Genomic DNA, 21,409 nt, shown 5'->3' with positions numbered 1-21,409 from the left:
AGATTCACATAGACTAAGAGTGAAAGGATGGAAAAAGATTTACCGTGCAAACAGAAAAGAAAAACGAGCTGGAGTAGCTATTCTTATATCTGACAAAATAGACTTTAAACTAAAAACCATAAAAAGAGACAATGAGGGACACTACTTAATGATAAAAGGACTGATCCATCAAGAAGACATAACAATCATAAATATGTACGCACCCAATGTTGGAGCAGCCAGATTTATAAAACAAATGCTATTAGACCTAAAGAAGGAAATAGACACTAATACCATAATAGCAGGGGACCTGAACACCCCACTGTCAATATTAGGCGGATCATCTAGGCAAAGAATCAGTAGAGAAACACAAGATCTAAACGAGACTCTAGACCAATTGGAATTGGCAGATATCTACAGAACATTCCACCCAACAACCTCAGAATATTCATTCTTCTCATCAGCACATGGATCATTCTCCAGGATAGATCACATATTAGGTCACAAATCAAGTCTCAATAAATTCAAAAAAATTGGAATTATCCCATGTATCTTCTCAGACCACAATGGATTAAAACTAGAAATTAATAACAAACGAAACTCTGGAAACTATACAAACACATGGAAATTAAACAGCATTCTACTTAATGACATATGGGTCCAAGAAGAAATCAAGCAGGAAATCAAAAACTTTATTGAAACTAATGAAAATAATGATACATCATACCAAAACCTGTGGAATACTGCAAAAGCAGTATTAAGGGGGAAATTTATCTGCTGAAGTTTTAATCACACTGTCTTAATTGCACAGCTCTGACCTGGAGCTTGGCTAACTAATGGAAATTGCCAGGGGCCCCAGCTCAATAATTCTCTTTCCACATTCTCATGGGGGGAAGGCCTGGGGCAATGAGACAATACAAATGCAACAGGGGAGGGATGAAGAAAAGGAACTAACACTATGGTATTTTGCACAATGTGAGGTGACTGGCAAGTTGTTTATCTGATTCTCATAGATTTAGATGGAATTATCGCTGAGAATTGTCATTGGCAGGTGTGTAGTGAAGTGTACATGTGTACATGCGTGGTTCAACAATTACTCGCTGAGTAGTTGGATAAATATGTAGGCATGTCTGCAGTTCAGACTGCCAGGGAGACCTTGAAGGGGACAGGGTTTACCTGCCGATCTCACCTGTCCTAGCTAGCTTAGCTGTTCAAATATACTTGGGAAGCCAGTGATCATGGAAGTTGTATTGGTGGTGGCTTGACTGTCTGAGGCTTGGGAAAATGTATGTTTGGAGTGTGGAGGGGAGGACATCTGAAAAATATCCTTCCTTGAGGTTAGGGGTTGGTGCTCCTATTGAGAGTCACATCAAGGTGTACTGTGTGTGGGAGGAGAAGGACTCCTGAAAGCTGGGAAGCCAGGTTAGAAACAGGGTATACCATCAAGGGACTCATTATAGAAGGTTGAACTCCAGGTGCTTCTTCTCTGGAACACAGGGGAAGCCATATCTCACACATGGCTTCAAGTTGTCCAGTCTTAACATTGTAATTTCCTTGAGCTACTCCACCCCTTTATTAAATCTGTTACCCAGGATAGGCTTTGTAGACCCTGGGGTGGCAAGCAAAAGAGCAGGTGGGTAAAAGGGGTATGGCCTGCCACACCAGCACCTTCCCGGGAACTGCTTCCTCTTGAGGGAGGTCGTAACTACAGTCTGGGGTTAGGAGCAAAAGGAGGTGGGTTACATCCAAGTTGGGAGCAGAAGCAGGTGCAGTTGACTTGGAGGAAGAATTCAGGAGAGACTGAAAATAGAGCTTCCCTATCCTCAGTATTTTCTAGGGAAGCTGGCCCCTGGAAGGGAATGGTGGTTTATGCTTGGAATGATTAATACTGGTTGTAACTAGCAAGTGATTACAAGTGGGTTTTAATTTGTTTCTATATTTTCTTTGGCCCTGTTAAAGAAAAATTATTCTGACACTTATTGAAAGGGTAAGAAAGACTTTATTCAGGACTATTGCAATAGGAGTATTGCAATAGGGGAGAGAGATTGGGCTCAGCAAGGGCAAGTGAGGATTTATAGCCAAGGAGCATAGTAAAGGGGTCAGTGGGTGAAAAATTACTAAGAGGCTATATCAAGGGTTGGTGGATTCTTGCTAAGCTGACCAAACAGGATTCTTGCTAAAGGCAGGCCAGCATGATCAGATAACAAGGGTGGGGGATTCTCACTAAACTGACAGCAGTATTCTTGCTACAATTGGACTAGGCAAGCTGAAGAGAGGACTCAAGGGCGAGAGACTGGAAAGAGGGCTCGAAAGAGCCTGTGCAAAGTTTGGTCAAGAAAAGAGTCTTCATCACCCCATATGGGCCATAAATACATGGCCATTAAATAAAAAACAAAAATTGATAAAGTTTATATGTAATAATAAAAAATATCCTCCCAAGAGATATGACAACGGAATGCTATGTATAATACTATATTGGATCCTGACCAGAATTTATTTATTTTTTATTTCTGCCACTAGTGAGATAGTTGGTGAAATTCAAATAAGGTTTAGATTGGATAACAGTACTGTACAGGTGGTTTTGTCCTGATTTTGATTATTATGTAAGAGAATATCCTTGCTGTTGAATGTATTGGTAAAGGAGCATCATGTCTTCAGCTTCCTTTCAAAAGATTTAGGAAAAAATAGTATGTATATATACAGAGACAGCAGGATAAAGTAAACATGGGTAAGAGTTAGCATTTGGGGAATCTGGGTGAAGGTATATGCAAATTCTTTATACCATCTTTATAACTTTTCTGTAAATCTGAAATTATTTCAAAATAAAAAATGTTAAAAAACTAACAAAAAACAAAAACCATGTAAACTTAAAGGAGTGAGTCAAGGGCCACCTTTTCCAGGAAGTACCTCTGCATGGTTTCACCCAGCCTGCCTTATGGTGGGTAACATGGGCCATGGTTTCCTTAAATTCTCTTTAGCATTGACTTCCTCAAAGCCTTTTCTCTCTCCTCTAGAGGCACACCACAGGGTAGGATGCTTGTGAACTTCTGAACTCACTAACAAGGATCCAAATGCTGCCTCTGCTACTACCCAGCTGTGGAACCTTGGTCATTAGCCTGCTACTGATATCAGATTTCTCCTCTAAACAATGGTCACAACAGAATGTACTGCACGCAATTGTTGTGAGGAACATATAGCAGTGCAGTTGTGAGTTCTGATTGTAGAAGGAGCTCTGTAAGTGTTAATTCCCCCCTTCCTCCTTTTCTTGAATCAGCCTCTCAACATCCTTGGGAAATAGGTAAATATTTGAACCCAACTCTCAGATGATTTCTTTAAAATTTATTACAACTAATATTGACAATTTATAATGTACTCCACAGTGCTTGTTACATAGTAGCCCCTGACTGAATGTTACTTGTGGGGCAACACCTGTCCAAACCATTTCTCACTTGATCATCCCAGCGTCCCATCTAGGAGTAGAAAGGGGCCCCTTTATTATTGCCTCTTTTTAAATTTATAAATAGAGGTACTGAAGAGTGACATGCTTTTCTTTCTAGGTTTTGTGGCTGAGTGGTAGAAGTAGAGTCTGTCAGTGAATCCTATCAATTATGGCAAAGTAAAGTTTACTGTTGGATTTGCATCCTAACAAGTAAATTGCAAATGAATCTTACAAAGTTCACTGGATTTCTTTCCTTATGTGTAACCACATTTGCTTCAAAATTCTAAAATGACTTTTTGTTCATTTGGTTTATCGATTTTTTAATGAGCGCCTATTAGGTGCTGAGCATGTATTAGGCACTCACGATACCAAAATAGGTAAGGAGCCTTGTGATGAAAAAGACAACTGAACAAAATCATAACAACATAATAAACATAATAGCTGCTTTCTTTAAAAATACTCTATAATACTAATTCAGACAATTCTAATCTTGATTGCTCTCATATTTACAAAAGTTTTGCCTGGGGTGATTAGGTTCACTCTGAGGCTTTACTGTCCAGAACATGGAACCCTCCTTCCACAGCTCATGACGGGAAACCCGTTCAGTGATCTACAGCTATGGAACATACTCTGAGCCAGAGAAGGGAGGAGAAACTTTCCAATTTACAGCCGTTTCTATTTTAGTACCTACATATCCCTCTTATATCAGACAATTTGCCCTTTCCATTTGCTTTGCTGTCCTCACTCTCAGAGCTACATTCCTATTGCCTGCAGGTGTCTTGGCATTCTAAGGCTCAGACCATCAGGTAACCCCTAAAAATGCATCTTCATGCTTGGCATGGGACACAGCTAGACTTCTGGCTTTGAAGCCTGACCATATCAGCTGGATCAGCAGAACTCCAAATTGCTGAAGACCCTTTAATGAAAGGAAGGGAGACAGACAACCTAATTTAGCAGGGAGACAGACAACCTAATTTGGCAGAGCAGTGGCTCCCAGGGCTGCTTAATGCAAGGGATATTATTTTTGCCCCTCTGGAAGCTTTAGTAACTCGGAAACCTAACAACCAGAGCCTGAAATTCTCCTAGTTTCCACGACAGTCTTTCCTAGACTTATATGCGCCGGGTGGTTGTCCAAACTGTTGATGGGTGACATTTACTTAGCAAGAAAAGCCAGGCCTCTCTGGCAAATTAAACGCAAGGGAATTGTACACAAACCCTATGTTGCAGATTCGTTTTTCATGTTCGTACCTAGTTTTCTGCAGTCACATCCCATTCCAGGGTATGTTTTTCCTTGTCTACACTACTGCCAGCGTAGTGCCTTGCAATGTGCATTCATTACAAGAATGAATGAAATGATAAAAAAATTCCAATAAGCGACACTAGAAAGAAGTACCAAACAAAAGGCCCACACATTTATATGAGTAACTGTAAAGAATGTCATCGAGTATCTTCAGCATTAAAAGATGCCACCCAGACAGCAGCAGCCCCACTGCCCTTTTATTGGTCGGTAGCCAGAATCGGGGGGCAAGGCAGCGGTGATTCTCTTTCTCGCCTCTCCCGGGCGCCTCGCGCGGCTCAGATAAACACAGACGGATAGGAGTTTGAGGACCGCAAACTTTCCAGCGTCTCAGGGAGAAGGCCCGCAGAGGACCCGGTGACATCCGAGAGTACAGCCGCAGATATCGCACCAGGCACGGAAAAGGTTCCTTGTATCCGCCAGCGCGCGGAGGTGGGGGTTGCAAAAAGCTAAGGGGAAAAGCCAGTTCGAGTGTGCTGCAGCCCGCTGGTGGCCGGAACTTCTGCCCTATGGTCGCCTCGCCCGCTACCGCTTACGCTGTCGCTCAAGTCAAGACCCCCTTCTCTTCCCTCGGATGTACCCTTTGCGGTGCCCATCACCACCCGGCGCTGCGCGTCCCACCAACTCTTAAGCCCGCGTATTATGCGCGGGGGGCGGGGCTTGAAGGACGGGGCGGAGCCAAGTCCTCCCAGGGCCCGCCCCCTGGCTGTGTAGCGCGTTGATTGGACGCTTCGGAAGGCAGCCTTCCAGGCCGAGGTGGGGAGTGACTGCTGGCCCGGGCCGGTACCCTGCGCACCGGGTGCGGAGTGCTGGGGACCCCGGCCATGAGGAGTGGGGGTCCCGCGCCCGAGCGGCGCCCAGGGTGGGTTTGTCCACAGGGATTTGGGCGCCCTGGCGTGCTGCAAGCCTGCGCTTTCTCGTGTCTGCGAGGCGTCTTGCGGCGCTCGCTGGAATTCTGAAAGCATTTGGGAAACTTCTCGCCTCCGTTTCTTGCTCCCTACTTTCTGGTGGGAAAGCAGTTGCTGAGTTGTTTTATTTCCTCCCCCAAATCGGACTCTGTAAAAATAGCCGTGCGCCGGGGCGATCGAGCCAAGTTCAGCCTCACCGCTGCCCCGGGCCGGGTGTGGACCTAAAAATACCCGGCGGTCCCGAGCCTGCGCTCCGGGCGCGGGCGGGTCCGGCCGGGCCGCAGAGGGCGTCTGGAGACCGGAGAAACGGCGCCAGCCTGGCCCCTCGCCTCGGCCGGGGCTGTCCCTTTAAATCCTGGAGGAGGCAAAGGGAAAAAAGGAAAGAAAGAAAAAAAAGACGCGGAGCCCCGAGCGGCTAGTGGATCTGCCCGGGCCCCTACCCCCACTTCGTCCCCGCGCCGGGGCTTGACTCCCGCCTGCCGCCTCCGCCGGTCCTGGGCGCCCCCGCAGCGCCGCCCACTCGCACAGTTACTGTCAAAATAGAAATTAGCGGAGCCGGGGAGGAGGCTGGGACGCAGCAAGTGCATGTGTGGCAGGGCGGGGAGGGGGCGCCGAGGAGGGGGCGGGCGCGAGCGAGAGGCGACCGCGGACATCCGGGCCCTTTAGCCCCGTGCGCCCCGAGCCGGCTGCGCGGGCGACGCGGGCGACGGGCGCGGGGCGCGGGGCTGACAGCCGCGGCGCGGGAGGCGGGGCGCGAGGAGGGCGGAGGCGCGGCGCGGGGAGGGAGGGAGGAGCCGCCCGAGCGCCCGCAGCCGCCGCTCGGCTCCACACCCGCCGGCGCAGCCCCGCCACGAGACTCTGACAGCCGCGCGGCTGGTGCTGCTCGGACGCGCAGCGACGGACGGACGGACGGACGGCGGCGAAGGAGGACGCGAGGACCGCGGCGCGGCGCCAAGTGCGGGAGGCACGCGGGGCCGGCGGCGCGCAGAGGTGAGTGGCTTCGCGCGCCTGGCTCGGGCACCGCTGCCAGGTCGCGGTCTTCCCCTCACCTCGGCCGGCGAGGTGGGTCGGGAGGTCGTGGGGCGCCGGGAGGGTGGCTCTGCATCGACAACGCCGGAAAGCGATCGCGGGGGCCGTTGCTAGGAGGCCGGCGGTCCGCGAGCCCCGGGGTGCCGGCGGGGGCTGGGGCGACCTCCGCGCGGCGGGCAGGAGGCGGGGGGCTGCGGTGGCTATTCAGGGGCTCCGTGCGGCAGCCATGCAACGGGAGGAGGTGGGAGGAGGAAGGGAGGGAGGGAAGGAGGGAGGGGAGAGCCAGCGGAGAGCGAGCCAGCGAGCGGGCGCCGCGCCTCCTGGCTGGCACCGCGGCCCGGAGCGAAGTGGCGCGCGGGGCTGGAAGGGAACTTCTGCGGGCGCGTGCGGCCCGGGGCTCCGCGGCGCCTCCGGGTCCGGGCGGGGCAGGCCTGTCGGCAGCCACAGGTGGTTTCTGCCAAAAGTTTTACCGCACTTCTGCCGGGAAACGCGGGAGCATTTCGGGGAGTGGCCGTTTCCCGGGACTTTGGCACCCTCACCTCGCACTGTTCTTTCTTGAAGATTAAAAAAAGGACTGGAAAGGCTCGGTTCCCATATCTCGGGATGATGCCCGAGGGCTGCGTGGCGGTCCCGACCCGAGATGGCGTTTATGCGGGACTGTAAGATCCTTGATGCTGCCAAATTGGGGAAGTTGGGGAAAATGGGCGCACGCACACAATTCCTTCAAGCCTCGGGCAAGTTAAGCCGAGCCTGGCCTGGTACCTGCCGCCTGCGCGGGGAAGCGCGGGGTCTTTTCCTTGAGACACGCACGGAAACTGCACGTGTCTTCAATCACGGTGTGCGTGTTTCTTGCTCCGTTAAAAGCGAATTGTCTCCAGTCGCTGTGCCGCTTTGTTGTTCCCGCTGCTTGTCTGATTTCACTAGGAGGAGGGCCAGGAGGAGCCAAAGGAAAGCGAAGCGGCGATTCCCGTTACCTCTGCGATCTGCAGAGCTGTGGAGGCTGGTACCCAAGCCTCCGCGTCGGGCCGAGGGCCAAGGGGAGCTGGGGGCTGGTGGAGTGTGCTGCCTGCCCGGGGAACCTCGCCACACCATTCGAAAAGGCTAGGGGTTTCTGGGGCTTCTGGGACAGAAAGAGGGGTGGGGACGGGAAAGGAAGACCCCTCAAAAGAGGAAGATATGCAGTGAGTGTCTAGCTCTGGGAGAGAGGCTGCAAGAAGTCCGGTGGCTTGGCCCCGTTCCTCGTTGGCGGGGTTGACGAATCCAGGGCAGTGAAGTAGAACCACCCCGGTAGGTCCGTCCTGGGCTGAAAGAAATCATTATTCCCGGAGCGGGTCTGATACCCGGGAGTTGCAAGTAGGTACTGCGTGAGAGTTGGAAACACTCGGTCTTTCATTCTTCTGGGTCCTGCTCCTACTCCCTGTTCCCCCTGCCCCAATATGTACACTAGCAGAAAGCATGCTCTTTGCTTTAAAGATGGTCACAGAATTTTGGAGCTGAAAGAGACCCTAGTGATATTAGGAATGCTCATTTTACAGATGAGCAAACTCAGGCCCAAGGAAAGAAAGTGACCTGCCACAGTGATTAGAGGCCCAGGGAGACTAGAAATGACGTCAGCCTCCCAGGCCAGGGTGGAGAGACTTCCCTGGGCAAGGCTTTGTAGGGCCTGAGGTCAGAAATGCCACCCGCACACCCCAAGTCCATCATGGGCTCATTATTTGGTTCTTTCTAAATTCATGCTTGCCAGCTAATGTGATCTATTTCTTGTCCCCTGCCCTTGGCTTAAAAGGAATCAGGACTGTCACTGTAGAGTCCACTCTGACACTATCCCAACTTTTCCCGCTCCCTCATTACCCCAAATTCTTCAAACTCCTTTTGTAACATAATGTGGCTTGATTAGCCAGGATGAGTTTGCAGCTTGCCTCACTGAAGCACCCACTTTCCTAAGGATGCCAGAACTCTGTTTTTCTGGTAATTAGGTTTTACAGATATTTTTGAAAGGGAGCCCAATTTTGGATCAATTACACTTGGACACAAATGCTATACTGTTGTGGATACCAAATGAGAAAGATGAGCAATTATCTGGGGGGTGTTGGAATAAATGTTGTTATGAGTATTTGACACAGCTATTAAACATCAATGAGTGGGTTTTCAGTAAATGTTTTTTTACTCTGTATTTTATTGAACAAACAGAATCTTAATTAAAAAGAACTGTGAGTTGGCCACTTAGATTTTAGCTCCTTGTTTCTTACCAGTGGTGTATGGGCGGGAAGGAATTGAATGATGCATGGAATGATTATTAAGAGAACTTTCTTTTTCCCAATTCTAGGACTATGCTTAGCCTTCAGTCTATAATGTCACGTACAGTCTGGAAGAAACTTATTAAATCACAATAGGTCTGGGTGCAGTGTGTGTCAATCTGTATTAGTCAGAAATGACTTGTAAGAGAGAGTACTTTTTTAAGTTTGTTTGCTTTCAAGGACATGCAGTATTAAGAATTCAAGGCTATGCAGTGCCACCGAGTATAATTCTTCTGCTCTCATGAACAGATAAGAATCAATGTCCCCATAGCTGGGCTTAGGGCTCTCGCAGAAGAAACCAATATCTGGAATCCTAATGATAATACAGTATTTTACATTTTGACAGTGTCTTTCGCTGTCATTGTATGCTAATCTCATCAGGGAGAAACTGAGGTGGGAGAGAGTGTTAGTCCTATAACATCTTCCACTACATTAACATACTCTGAGTATGCAGCTTGGGTGTAAGAGACCCCCTAGAAGTATTGCTGGACACCTGCCTCTCTCCAGCACTGTAATTACTAAGGGGTATAGCGGGGTGGTGGAGTTATATTTACCCACCACTGGAGGCTGTCACCAGGGCATCCTTTCTTCCCTGCTCCCACTGAGGGTGGACAGTTGTCCTCCCTCTCATAGCAGGCTGTGGGAACTTGGGCACAGAAGGACCAGCTGGCTGAGGCTGGGGTGGGGGTGTGGGATCCATGCCTGTGTAGGGCTGAAGGAGTCCAGGCTATTTTTAACCTCTCCTCCCCTCCTGGGAAGAAGAGACTCAAGGGTCTGGAACTATCTTCAGCCTTGACACCTCCCCAGGATGGCTATGTCCCACTGGAATAAAGCCTACCACCCAACCATGTAGAGGGTGTTAGAGTGAACCCTGACCTACGTGGAGGAATCCTGCAGGGCCTGTTGGAATGTCAGCTGCTCTGGGGGAATTTAGGATACAAGGATTTCCTAGAGCCAGTGTGTGTATATTTTGTGACGCACTGCCCCCCATTTGCACAAAGGAAGGAATCTCACAGAGGAGAACTTAAGAATGTGCTAAAGAGTAGTTGGCCTTTCTGAATAATAACAATGTTATTTATGCAGGAGATTTTGAAAGTGGCAAATTAGATGTGGTTGCTTCTGACTCCATTGCTGTGGGAGGCTGGTCCAAAAGCTCATTTCTCTCCTTCCCTGACTCTACCCCAGACCCATCCCCAATGGCCTCTGTCACCTACCCACTCTTCACACCAACACCAAAGCCTTTTGTCTTGGAATAAATAGTATCTGCCATGCCCCGGTTAACACTTCATTCCTGAGACTGAACAAGTTTTCTCCCTGGGTTGGTGGAGGGAGGGATGGGGGTGGGCTAGGGCAGAGGAAGCAGGCAAGGCACTGAGCTTGTCACTCTGTTTAACCTCTTGGTATGAATTAATCCGCCCATCAGAACCATTTCGGGGCTAACAGCAGGTTTTGCCAGGGGAAGAAGAGGGACTGGCAGCTTGGGGGTGGGCAGCTTGCAGCCGGGGGTGATGCCTGGTGTGCCTGGCACAGCACCACAGCAGGGCTTCTGAGTTGCTCGTGTTCACATCTCAGCATCCAGCACAAGGCCGGGGCATGGAGAATTTGCTGAATGAATGCCAAGGGCTGGGCATGGGTGGATGAGTGGACAGCAGTCCGATTTGTTTGTTTGCTGCCTTCGGCTGTGCTCCGTGACACTGTGAAGGGGGTGTTGGAGGGCAAGGACACAGAAGCAGAGTGTGGATGAGAAGAGATGAGGGTTCCGTAGGTATCATGAGAGCCCTGGGGCCAAGCTGATTGGTGACTCCAACACCACCAGGGATGCTCGGAGCATCGGTTCATCAATTCAACAGATAGTGATGAAGTCTTTCTCTGTGGGCTGTCAGGGCACAGTTCAGTGTCAAAGCAGGCAGAGTGAGCTTCCTTCAGGAAGGCAGATCAGGCCACTCCCTTGCATAGCCCTCCTGTGGGCACTTGGGATCTGGCCCCTACCTGCCCTGCCGACCTCTCCTTTACTCCCTGTGCCCCACCCTCTGGACTCCTTTTTGTTTCTTGAACACACTGAGCTCCCGTATTTCTGGCTTGGCTGTTGTCTTTGTCTGGAATGCCCTTCCTTCAGATCTTCCCACAGCTGGCTTCTCCTTGTCATTTTAGGTCTCAACTGTTCTACATCACCCTGTTCTATATGCTTCATAGCACCCAATGCCTTCAGGGATATAATCTTGATTCTCCTCTTGTTTATTGTCTGTCTGTCCCCACTAGAATGTAAGCTCCATCAGGGCAGGGACCTTGTCTATTTTGCTCCCTGTTGTATTCTCAACACCAGAACATAGCAGTGCTGGAGTAAATAGTTGGTGAATAACGATGCTGATGAGTGCTATTGGGATGTATGAAGATGAATCAACCATGGGCCCTGCCCTCTGGTTCTTTTCAGCCTAGAGGGAGAAATAAAGCTTGTTCATACATACTCTGATGTATGGCAGGAAGGGACGATGGCATTCAAGAAGCACATCCCAGGAGAACCATTGTCAAGTGGTGTTAGCCGATTTGGCAAAGGTGTTGGCTTAGGTGGAGGGGTCTTCTTAGATGTTATGAACTTGGGAGCTGCTGACCCATGTCCAGGACTGAAGTTCCCCTAGCTTGCTTCGCTACCATCTCCCTCTCTCTCTGTTTATTTACTTCCTTGGTGGGCAATAATTCCAAGCATAATGCCATCCTTGGAGAGTCAGGAATGTTGTGTTTTTCCACCAGCTCCATTCGTTGGCAGCCTCTTAGAACAGCTGTGGACAGCTGTCTGCCAGCGTGGATGCAGGGAGGGTTTCTCTTCAGGGCCAAGGGGTACACTCAGCCCTGTAGGAGTGGAGAATTCATTTGTGGTTCACACCCTGCTGATTTCCAAACCCCACTGAAATGATGCCTGTAAAAACAGATTCATGAGGAAATTAAAAAACTATTAGCATTCAGTTTACTGCTTATTTTCTGATTATGAAAGCAGTAAGACTCATGATAGAAAATTTGGAAAATGTAGAAAAGTGTAAAATTAAAACAAAAACTGCTACGATCTACAATACTCTAATTTTTGTATATATCTTTTCGGTTTTTTTGTATACCAGCAATGCACATACACACACAAAAGCACACAAACAAAATAAAATTGGGCACATATAGTGTTTTCCAAAACTTATAAAGCCCATGCCATCTTTTCCTAAACAGAAAGTTTTCTTTCCCTTGGGAGCCTGGTACTCGTATTCTCACTGTGAATCACTGATCCTTAGAAGAAAATATCTTTTCCCAGTTTCCTCATGGCCTAAGAAGATTGCAGCAAGCTTTACCTTCTGTACTTTGAATAAGGAAAACAGTCCTCATGCGCCCAACACATTATGGATGTGCTTAGAAAATGTGCTTCTCAGAGCTCACTTCTCTCCATCATGGTGTTAAGAACTATGGGTATATGGTGTTGTAAGTTGTCCCCTTACTGAGCATTCTGTCACATTGACAGGTGTTATCATGTTCTCTAGAAACATATTTGTGATGGATGTGTAGCATTCCTTCAAGTAATGTACCATACCTTATTAACCATTACAAAAAAAAAAAAAAATCCGTTCCCATTAACTAATCATTCCTTGACCTAAAAATAAGAGAAGCAGGAGGAACTTGAGACATATGGACCCATGTCATTCGATTAGTATGTTTAGGGCATCGCTGTTGGGGGATTTCCTTTATTCCGTCAGGAGATGGGACTTGGTCTCCCTCATGGTGGTGTTCCCAGGGCCTAGAAGAGTGCATGGCGCACAGTAGGTACTTAGGAAATATTCTGCTCAGTGAAGAACATACAAAATCTTTCCTATGGAAGGTGAGACCCTGATTAAGTTTATGATTAAGTTCAAGGCCTCTGTTGAGAGTGTGTTTGGGCGGGGGCAGAGCACAGGGCCCTGGGGGCTTGTAGGGGTGGAGGGGTCATGGCATCCTGGGAGGAAGAGCAGGAAATGGTAGCACAGGAAGGCAGACCCCAGAAACAGACCTCTGACTTAATAATTCTGGTGGGTTTTCAGAGGAGGTAATGTTTACATGGAATCTTGATGTAAGGGGCTAGAAGCACTTAACTCCCTGGAGACAGGAACTAGAGGGACAGGAGAGGAACCAGGTAGGAGGAGCAGATGGGTAGGTCCTCACAGAGGGGAGACTCAGGGTGGGGGTGGGGGCACAGCCCAAGCCAGGGAATGGCAAAAGATGAGACTCTTCAAACTGGTGCCTCCTCAGGGCTCAGAACCCAGTCCCAGGGGAAGATGGGTCCTCTGGGATTGTGAGGCCCTTCCCTGCCTCCAGGCAGGTACCATCCCATACTGCAGATGGGGAAACTGAGGCTTGAGAAGTTAAAGGCCTATGAGGAAGATAGGTTTTGGATCTGATCAGACCTGAATCCTATGGCTTGGCTACTTTCCCACATCACTTTGGGCATATGACTTAACCTCTCTAAGCTTTGGTTTCCTCATCTATACCATGGTGATGATGCCAGCTTGACAGGGGATTGGGAAAACAAGATGAGCTAATGCACATGAAGCCATCTATATAATTTTAAATTTTCTAGAAGTCACATTTTAAAAAAGTAGAAAGAAGTAGGTGAAGTTAATTATAGTAATATATTTTGTTCAACCCAAGTGTATACAAAATATTATCATTTCAACATGCGACAGTAGTCACATTTCTTTTTTTAAAATTTTTTAAATTTTTATTTTGTATTTATTTATTTATTTTTTAAAAAATTTTATTTTGTCGATATACATTGTGGCTGATTATTGCTCCCCATCACCAAAACCTCCCTCCCTTCTCCCTCCCCCTCCCCCCCAACAATGTCCTTTCTGTTTGCTTGTCGTATCAACTTCAAGTAATTGTGGTTGTTATATCTTCTTCCCCCCCCCACCGGTTTTGTGTGTGTGTGTGTGTGTGTGTGTGTGTGTGTGTGTGTGAATTTATATATTAATTTTTAGCTCCCACCAATAAGTGAGAACATGTGGTATTTCTCTTTCTGTGCCTGACTTGTACACATTTCAAGTGTTCAGTGGAACCCTGGGGCTAGTAGCTGCTAGTATTGGACAGCACAGTGAGCCTGGGGCACAGGTTGGGAGGGCCAGCCTGGGGCAGGTGGCTGGGGCTACTTGGAAGACTGCGTTGTGAGGGAAGGTGGCTAGCCCCTGGGAGGAAAGGCATCAGAAGCAAGCAAATTAGAGAAGCAAAGGATTGAGAGGCGTGACTCTTGTCCTGGCTCAGTGGTGGTTGCAGAATATATTCCTGAGGGAGCCATTCCACTTTTGTGGGCCTCAGTTTCCTCATCTATAGCATGAGTTTGGATTATCTCTGAGAGCCATTCCAGCTCTGGTGTTCTTTAACTCCTGAAAGACATGGAGAGCAAATCTAGCCACTTCTCAGGTTTGAAGAGGGTGGAGGTGGGGCTTGGAGAGAAAGTTTGGGCAACGGAGAGAGGACCGCTGGGCCCCATGTTTAAAGCATCTTGTTACAGAGTTCCATCCGGACAATTTATGCAGTAAGTCTCTCTAAGAATGGACAGTGTCCAGTCACCACCATTAAGATGCCTTTTTAAAAAAAATGTTTTGGAGATGTGGGGGAGGGAGAGGTGTTAATTGTTATTTTTTTAAAGTGACATTTTGATTGTGTTTAAATTCTGAAGCTTCCTCTTGTTCCTGGGTCATCCCAGATGGCTGTGAATGGCAGCCATAAAAGAGGGGAGGGGCCCTACAGGAAATATTAGAACAAAAAAGGAAATTTTTCAGCTCTGTCATAAATGGGCACTTGGCCTGTCCAGAGAGGATGTGGGAAGAGAGAGGAAATGGAGCAGGTGTGTTTGGAGGGAAAGGCGTGTCCTTGTATGTATTTTAAGCTCTTGAAGTCACAGGCACTGGTTTTATTGCACTCTGGTGAGTAGGGGTTTGGGGTTTTTATCTCCCCACCACAGACTTCTATGGGGGAAGGAAACTCTCTCCTTTTTCAGGAGTATCTCTTTTGTAAATTAGATTATCACTGTGTAACTAGCTTGTGTCTACTCGGGGTCCCCCATCTCCCAGACAGGAAAGGAGCCTGAGCGCTTTAAGAACTGGTCCAAATACTGTTGTTCACAAATGAGGAAACTGAGGCTGAAAGAAGTTGCACCAATCTCTAAGGTCACTCCAGAAGGCAGCCGAGGAGCAGATGCAGAACCCCGTCTGCCTCTGCCTTCCCCGCGGGCTGTGTCCTTTCTGCCAGCAGCGGTGTCTGCTCGTGTTTTGTTTCCTCCACAGTTAACACGTGACTCAACAGGCTACCTTGAACCATTTTTAAAAGCGGATTTCTCTTTTACGCTTTCCTAAACTAGATTTTTTATTGGTTTTCCACACATTGTTTACTTTGAATTTTTAATTTAATTTTTTCAAATAGGTCAACACTTACATGGTTTAAAATTCAAAAGGTATAAAAGGATATTTAAAGTGAAACATCTTTCTCCCACAACTGTCTGTTAGGTCCCTTACCTCGAGGCAACCACTATTAATGGTTTCTTCAGTTTAAAGACATTTTATACATGTACAAGAAAACGTGTATAAGGGTACTTCAAAAAGTTTGTGGAAAAATAGAATTGAAAGATGACACAAATCTTTCCACGAACTTTTTGAAGTACCCTCATACATGCATGTGTATGTACACAAATGGAAGCATATCACATGCATTGTATTTCACTTCCCACTTTTCACTTAATATATATCTTGGAGAGATATATGTGACTATCATACCTTGACTTATTTAACTGTCTCTTATACATGGATATTTTAGTTGTTCCCAGTCTTTTGCTGATATAATACCCAGTGATTTTCTTATGAAAGCAATCCTTGATTTTTCTGAATACAGGCAAATGGCAAATTTATAGCACTCAAAGAATAATCTTGCTGAGTTATTGTTCACAGGATACTCCAAAAAATAAAATTGCTTATTGTTTAAGCATTAAGAATAGAATAAACAATTTTGGCTGAACTTCCTAGAAAACAAATCATACAGTCAACTTTGATTTATTAAACCAGTGTTTCTTGAGCTCCTACTTATGTGCTGTGCACTGGGCCAGGCAATGGGTGGGGGTGGGGGGAGCCAAGAAGAAAAAGGCATGCGGGATTGTGCTCACATTCTGGGGGCGCTGAGGGTCTGATATAAGATGGTGACTGATGGGAGAAGAGAAAGATGCAGCTTCACGCTGGCGAAAGGAGGTGAGGGCAGCACTGGGCGCAGTCCCGATGGAGGAAAATGGAAGCTACAGAGGTAGTGTTGGGCCCCTTGACTTTGGGCTAGGGTGCAGGGTGTCACAAAGGGAGCCGAGTGGCTGTACGTGAGCAGCATGGTTTCCTGACCACAACTCGTGGCACCATGTCTCTCATGGTCACTGTCCATCTGTAGAGTCTTCCAAAGGGCAGGGGCTGGGACTCTGCTTAGCCAGGCAGACCGTGTATCCTTGTGTATTCCTTCTGTCTACGAGGGGCTTTATCTCTGGGAATCAGGAATGGCTTCAAGAGATCTCCCTTGGCCAATCCCTTTGCAGCAAATGAGGAGTCCTGGTAGAACAGCCCTGTGGACAGAGTGGACTGTGGTCACTGGGGAGAAAGCCCCACTGTGTGGAGGGAGGCATGCTTTACCTTCCTGACATGGAGATTCTGGGGCTTATTCCTGTGTATGTGCAGCTTACTGTTACCCTCTTGGGTTGAGGGAGATCTGCTAACCACAAACACCGTCCCCAGTCCTAGCAGCCCACCCTCTTGGGAGTTTAGAATGCTTTCAGAAGCATCCCGTAGGCTGAGCACGTGGACCTCCATCAGCAGCTTGAAGGTAGCAAACTAAAGTTGCTGAAGAGTTGTGGATTAACCCTGGAAATTACGTGGTCATGCAGAATCTTTGCTGCGCGCGCGCACGTGTGTGTGTGTGTGTGTGTGTGTGTGTGTGTGTGTGTGTGTGTGCAGGTAGGGAAACTGTGATCCCACAGGGAACACCAGGTGCATTTGGGCTCCCATGGGATCTTTAGCCCTGGGCTAAGTTCTGTTGAGGATCAGGAAAAGCCCAAAACGTGGCCTTTGCTTTCAAGGATCCGAAAATCTGGTTGGGAAGATGATGATACATACAAAACATATACAAGCCTTATGCTGAAGGGCTAAATAATGTAGTATAGCTTGTAAGGGCTGTAAGACTTCAAAGAAAAGAGCAGTTGTGTGCCCTAGAGTCTATGTGAGACTTGAGATGAACCTCAGGAAGGGAGCTGATAAGAGGACGCAAACTGACATTGTTGAGCAACTGCTACAGGGCAGGCACTGCTGGGGTGTGACACATCCATTAATTCTCACAGCAACTTTCAATTAGATGTTATTGTTCCCATTTAATAGATGAAAAACTGAGGCTTGGAATGTTTAGGCTAATCTGCTTGAGCTGACACGCCTGCCAGGAAGTGGCAGAGCTCTGATTCCAGAACCCATATTCTCCACACTTCACCTAAATTGACACCAAGATTCCTAGAGAGTATTCAGTGTGCGGGGGGCAGCCTGTGCAAAGGGATGGTTGTGGAACCAGCATGATGTGGGCCAAGCTCAGCAGAAAGGTGAGTGTAGGAAGTAGGAGGAAATAGATTTGGTTAAGGAGGTCAGGCTTGGGGAATTGCAGCAAATCTTACCTTCCAGGCTGGTTCACCTCTGTCCAGTTCACTCCCAGCTTTTCTACCTAGGTTAGTTCAATTTTGATGAGCTTCAGGGGATGGCATAATTTTGATTTTAGCCTCAAACAATGAGAATTTAGGAAGAGATAATCCACTTGGCACCAAGCATTAAAACTATATATTTTAGTCCAGCACCAGACAGATGATTTTTATTCATCGACCAATATCTCTATTGTATAGCATTATAGGAAATTACTTTTGGAGCCACTTAAAGCACTTTTGTAAAAATGCACCTACCAGCACAAAGAAATATCAGGTCACTAGATGCAGGTGTTAAGACATCCCTGAGGTGTGTGTTCATCCATGTTTTATAATTCTGTACATGGATAGTTCTATATTTCAACTTCTTTGAGAGCCACATGACTTGTAGACAACCACTGTTGTGGCTCCTGGTGAGGGACAAGAATTCCTCTTTTATTATATTCACTGTGCAGTGTGGGTCAAGTAATATGTATCATTGGGGATGGCGAATAGACAGAACAGGTGGAAGGCTCTGAGGGCTAGTAAATCTTGTATAATGATTAGGCTGTGAGATGTGGTGAAGAAATTCAAGGACCCCATTCTGAAGCCCAAGTTTGTGTAAACTTCCGTCAGTGGATTTACATCTATCTTTGTAATCTCAAGGTTTCTCTGTCCTAGTACTAACTTGCAAATAAATATAAGCCACTTAAACAAAAAAGCCCACCTGTTATTTTTCTGACTGTCTTTAGCACTTGGGAATCTGTGTCTTAATGAAGTGTTAGTTGGTGTTACGTCCATCTCAGACTTCTTGCCTTGACTCCTGCAGAATATTTACTGAAAGCCCCTCGAGGACAAGGAAAATGCTTCTTATTTCTGGTTTAGCTCTGATGTTACACGTGCTTGTGCCCATTTTGTAAATTATCTCCTAGTTCATATTCTGGTTCATTTCCAAGAGCTCAAGAGATCTTGCTCACAAGCTGGATACAAAAGTGGAGGGCAGAACCCCAGTTACTCTCCTTGCTGGCCACTGGAAAATAGGTAGGTGTGTGCTTGCCTTTGTCTACCTGGGGTCCTTGGAGGTTTTCCTAAACTGCTTTGTGATGGGGGTAGGGGTGGAGAGGAAGGTTGTAAAAGTGAATTATCTGATAAAATAATATGTCTGCCTACATTATAGAAAACTAAATCATGCTGTGTTCTACCTTCGTTGCCTTGCTTGGAGTTCTTTATGACAGGTTCTGATGCACCAGATTCAGCCTCCTCACAGAGAGTCACCCATTTGCAGAAGTCATTAAAAGCCATTGTTTAACTAAAGGCTTTTCTTTTCTTTCCTTACAATTTTCAAGACCCTGCATCTGTACAGACCTGACTCAGCAACATTCTATTCTGGGAATATGTTATACCTCTTCTCAGATTCTGGACTGCGGTTCCCTAATTTTCTGCTGTTTGCTCAGAAATGGTTATTACCTAGATTTTAGCTCCAGGTCCGAAGCAGTCTCACCACAAAAGGACATGTCTTTGTAGTACGATTCTGTCTTCAGTCATGGGGTACCTGGGTGACTGAGTTCTCCTTCCTGCCTGCCTCATGGACAAACTAGCATTTTCACCATTATAAATTGCTACATTCCCTGGGAAAGTAGCCATTTGCCAGGGTGGTAAAGCATTTGAATAGAACACACACACAGGTATACAATCACTAACATGCACACCCACCCACTTCCATATCCCCCCACCTCTCTCTTTCTCTCTTCCCCCCCTTTCCTTAAATGGGATCATAGATGGAAAGCACCGAGCACAGTGGCTGTCACAGAGCCCAGAACTCAATAAATATTATTGACTACTACTAATATTATAATTATCATGCTCAGAAGGAAAATATAGCCCCCAAACCCTTTGTTGTCATGCTTGAGAGTCAGAAAGCTCTCTTACTTAGTGTAGTGACCCTTTCTGTTGTTTTTTTAACACTCCATCCTTCATATACACACAGCACATTAAGAGTCTGTTCATTCTTGGGATGTGTGCAAAATTCCAATTCCTGTCAGGAGAATTTATGTGTGGTTTTAGAGGGGATAATCGACCAGTTAGTATGTGCGCACTGATTTTATATACATACGCATCGCCGTTTACAGCACACATTATAACATCTTCAGTCCCTGCCAAGAATGTGTATTTCTTTGCCCCGTGTATTTGCATATTATGGGTTTGTAATTTCAAATAGCTGTAAAGATCTCTACAGAAAAATGTAGTCACTGTACTCTGATGTTCGAAATCTCAATATAGTGGTAAAATCTGGCTAATTTTTGCCCCTGCTAATGTACCAGTCCTATAATTTTTACACACATACACACACGTACACACACACAAATCTTGGACTTTACCCTACTTCTAAGCAAAGATTTAATAGCTGGGAGCTGAGTTACACTGCCTATTCCCAAGTCTTCATTACCGTTCCAAAATATATCATACACATGGCACAATGCACCATGGTCTTATTACAGATGATTAAAAAGAAGAGATTTGTCAAAATAAATGAACCCACTGCATCTGATCTTTCTCTGGTTTAGATTCCCTCATCCCCACCCTCCAGCTCTAGTCATCTGCCGAGCTTCTGGCTTAGCTTAGCTCCGTGATGAGGCAGAGAGCTCTTCAGAAATTTGCTCTTTTAAGCTAATATTGCCAGAAAATCCAGCCACCAACACCCCACCCTCTAATCGATCATTAGAGAATTTACCAATTAACACCACTTGATTTGTCCAAACAAAATAGAGCAGCACAAGGAAAAGAAACTTCTGGAACATTTCTAAGATCTTACAGGTACAATACACTTGAATTTAAAAAATGACCACGTGGAGGTTTTCTTTCTGAAGTTCAGGGAAAAAAAGAATGCCAAGTTGAAATCTATTCTACTCCATTTCAGTACAGAGAGAATTAAATAACTGAACCACAGAAATTTTCAAATACAATGGCTGTGATGGAAGTGTTGCAGAATCCACTGTAGCACTGTGAATCTGGGGGTTGCCAGGGCTGGAGATCGGCCATGGCTGGGAAGGAGAGCCGGTGGCTTCTTCGCTGTGTGGTCTGCTTTGTTCTTCTGATGCTCAAATCGGAAAGTAGATGCTGCAAAGAGCGCCCCGAAGATTGGGAACTCTATACCTTTTTGGGTGTCTGGGTGGCTCCCAGTTTCCTGAAGGCAAAAGAACATCATTTTTCAGCTGCTGAAGTGGCAGCTGTTCCTGACTCAGGATCCTGAGGTTGCTGACTTCGGATTGTTTGTGATTGTCTTGATGCTTCTCAGATTCTGCACTTTGTGGTTTATTCTTAATTAGGGGCATTTGCTTTAGTCTTCTGTGTGTGTGTGTTTGTGTGTGTGTGTGTGTATGTACATGTGATCATTTTGAAGGTATCCTGACTAAAAACTGCCTTTAGTGTTGATCCAGAACTTAATTGGAGAAGAATCTAATGAAATCTTTACATTTAAAAATTATTTTAATATTTCTAACAGCTCTGTTGAAGTATAATTTACATGCCATAGAATTCACTTTGTTTTAGGTATACAATGATTAACATATATATGTACACACACACACACACACACACACACACGTAGTTCAAAAAGTTTGTGGAAAAATAGAATTGAAAGATAATATGAATCTTTCCATGAACTTTTTGAAGCACCCTGGCATATATATTCAGGGAGAGAAGGTGTTAGTGAGGCAGAGACTGTAGACAGGGAAGAGAAGGGAAAGGAATCCTGTTGCTCCCAGCCCATGCAGC

This window comes from Cynocephalus volans, chromosome 13, assembly GCF_027409185.1.
Source record: "Cynocephalus volans isolate mCynVol1 chromosome 13, mCynVol1.pri, whole genome shotgun sequence".
NCBI classification, from domain to species: domain Eukaryota; kingdom Metazoa; phylum Chordata; class Mammalia; order Dermoptera; family Cynocephalidae; genus Cynocephalus; species Cynocephalus volans.
Note: the sequence above shows the minus strand (reverse complement) of the source record.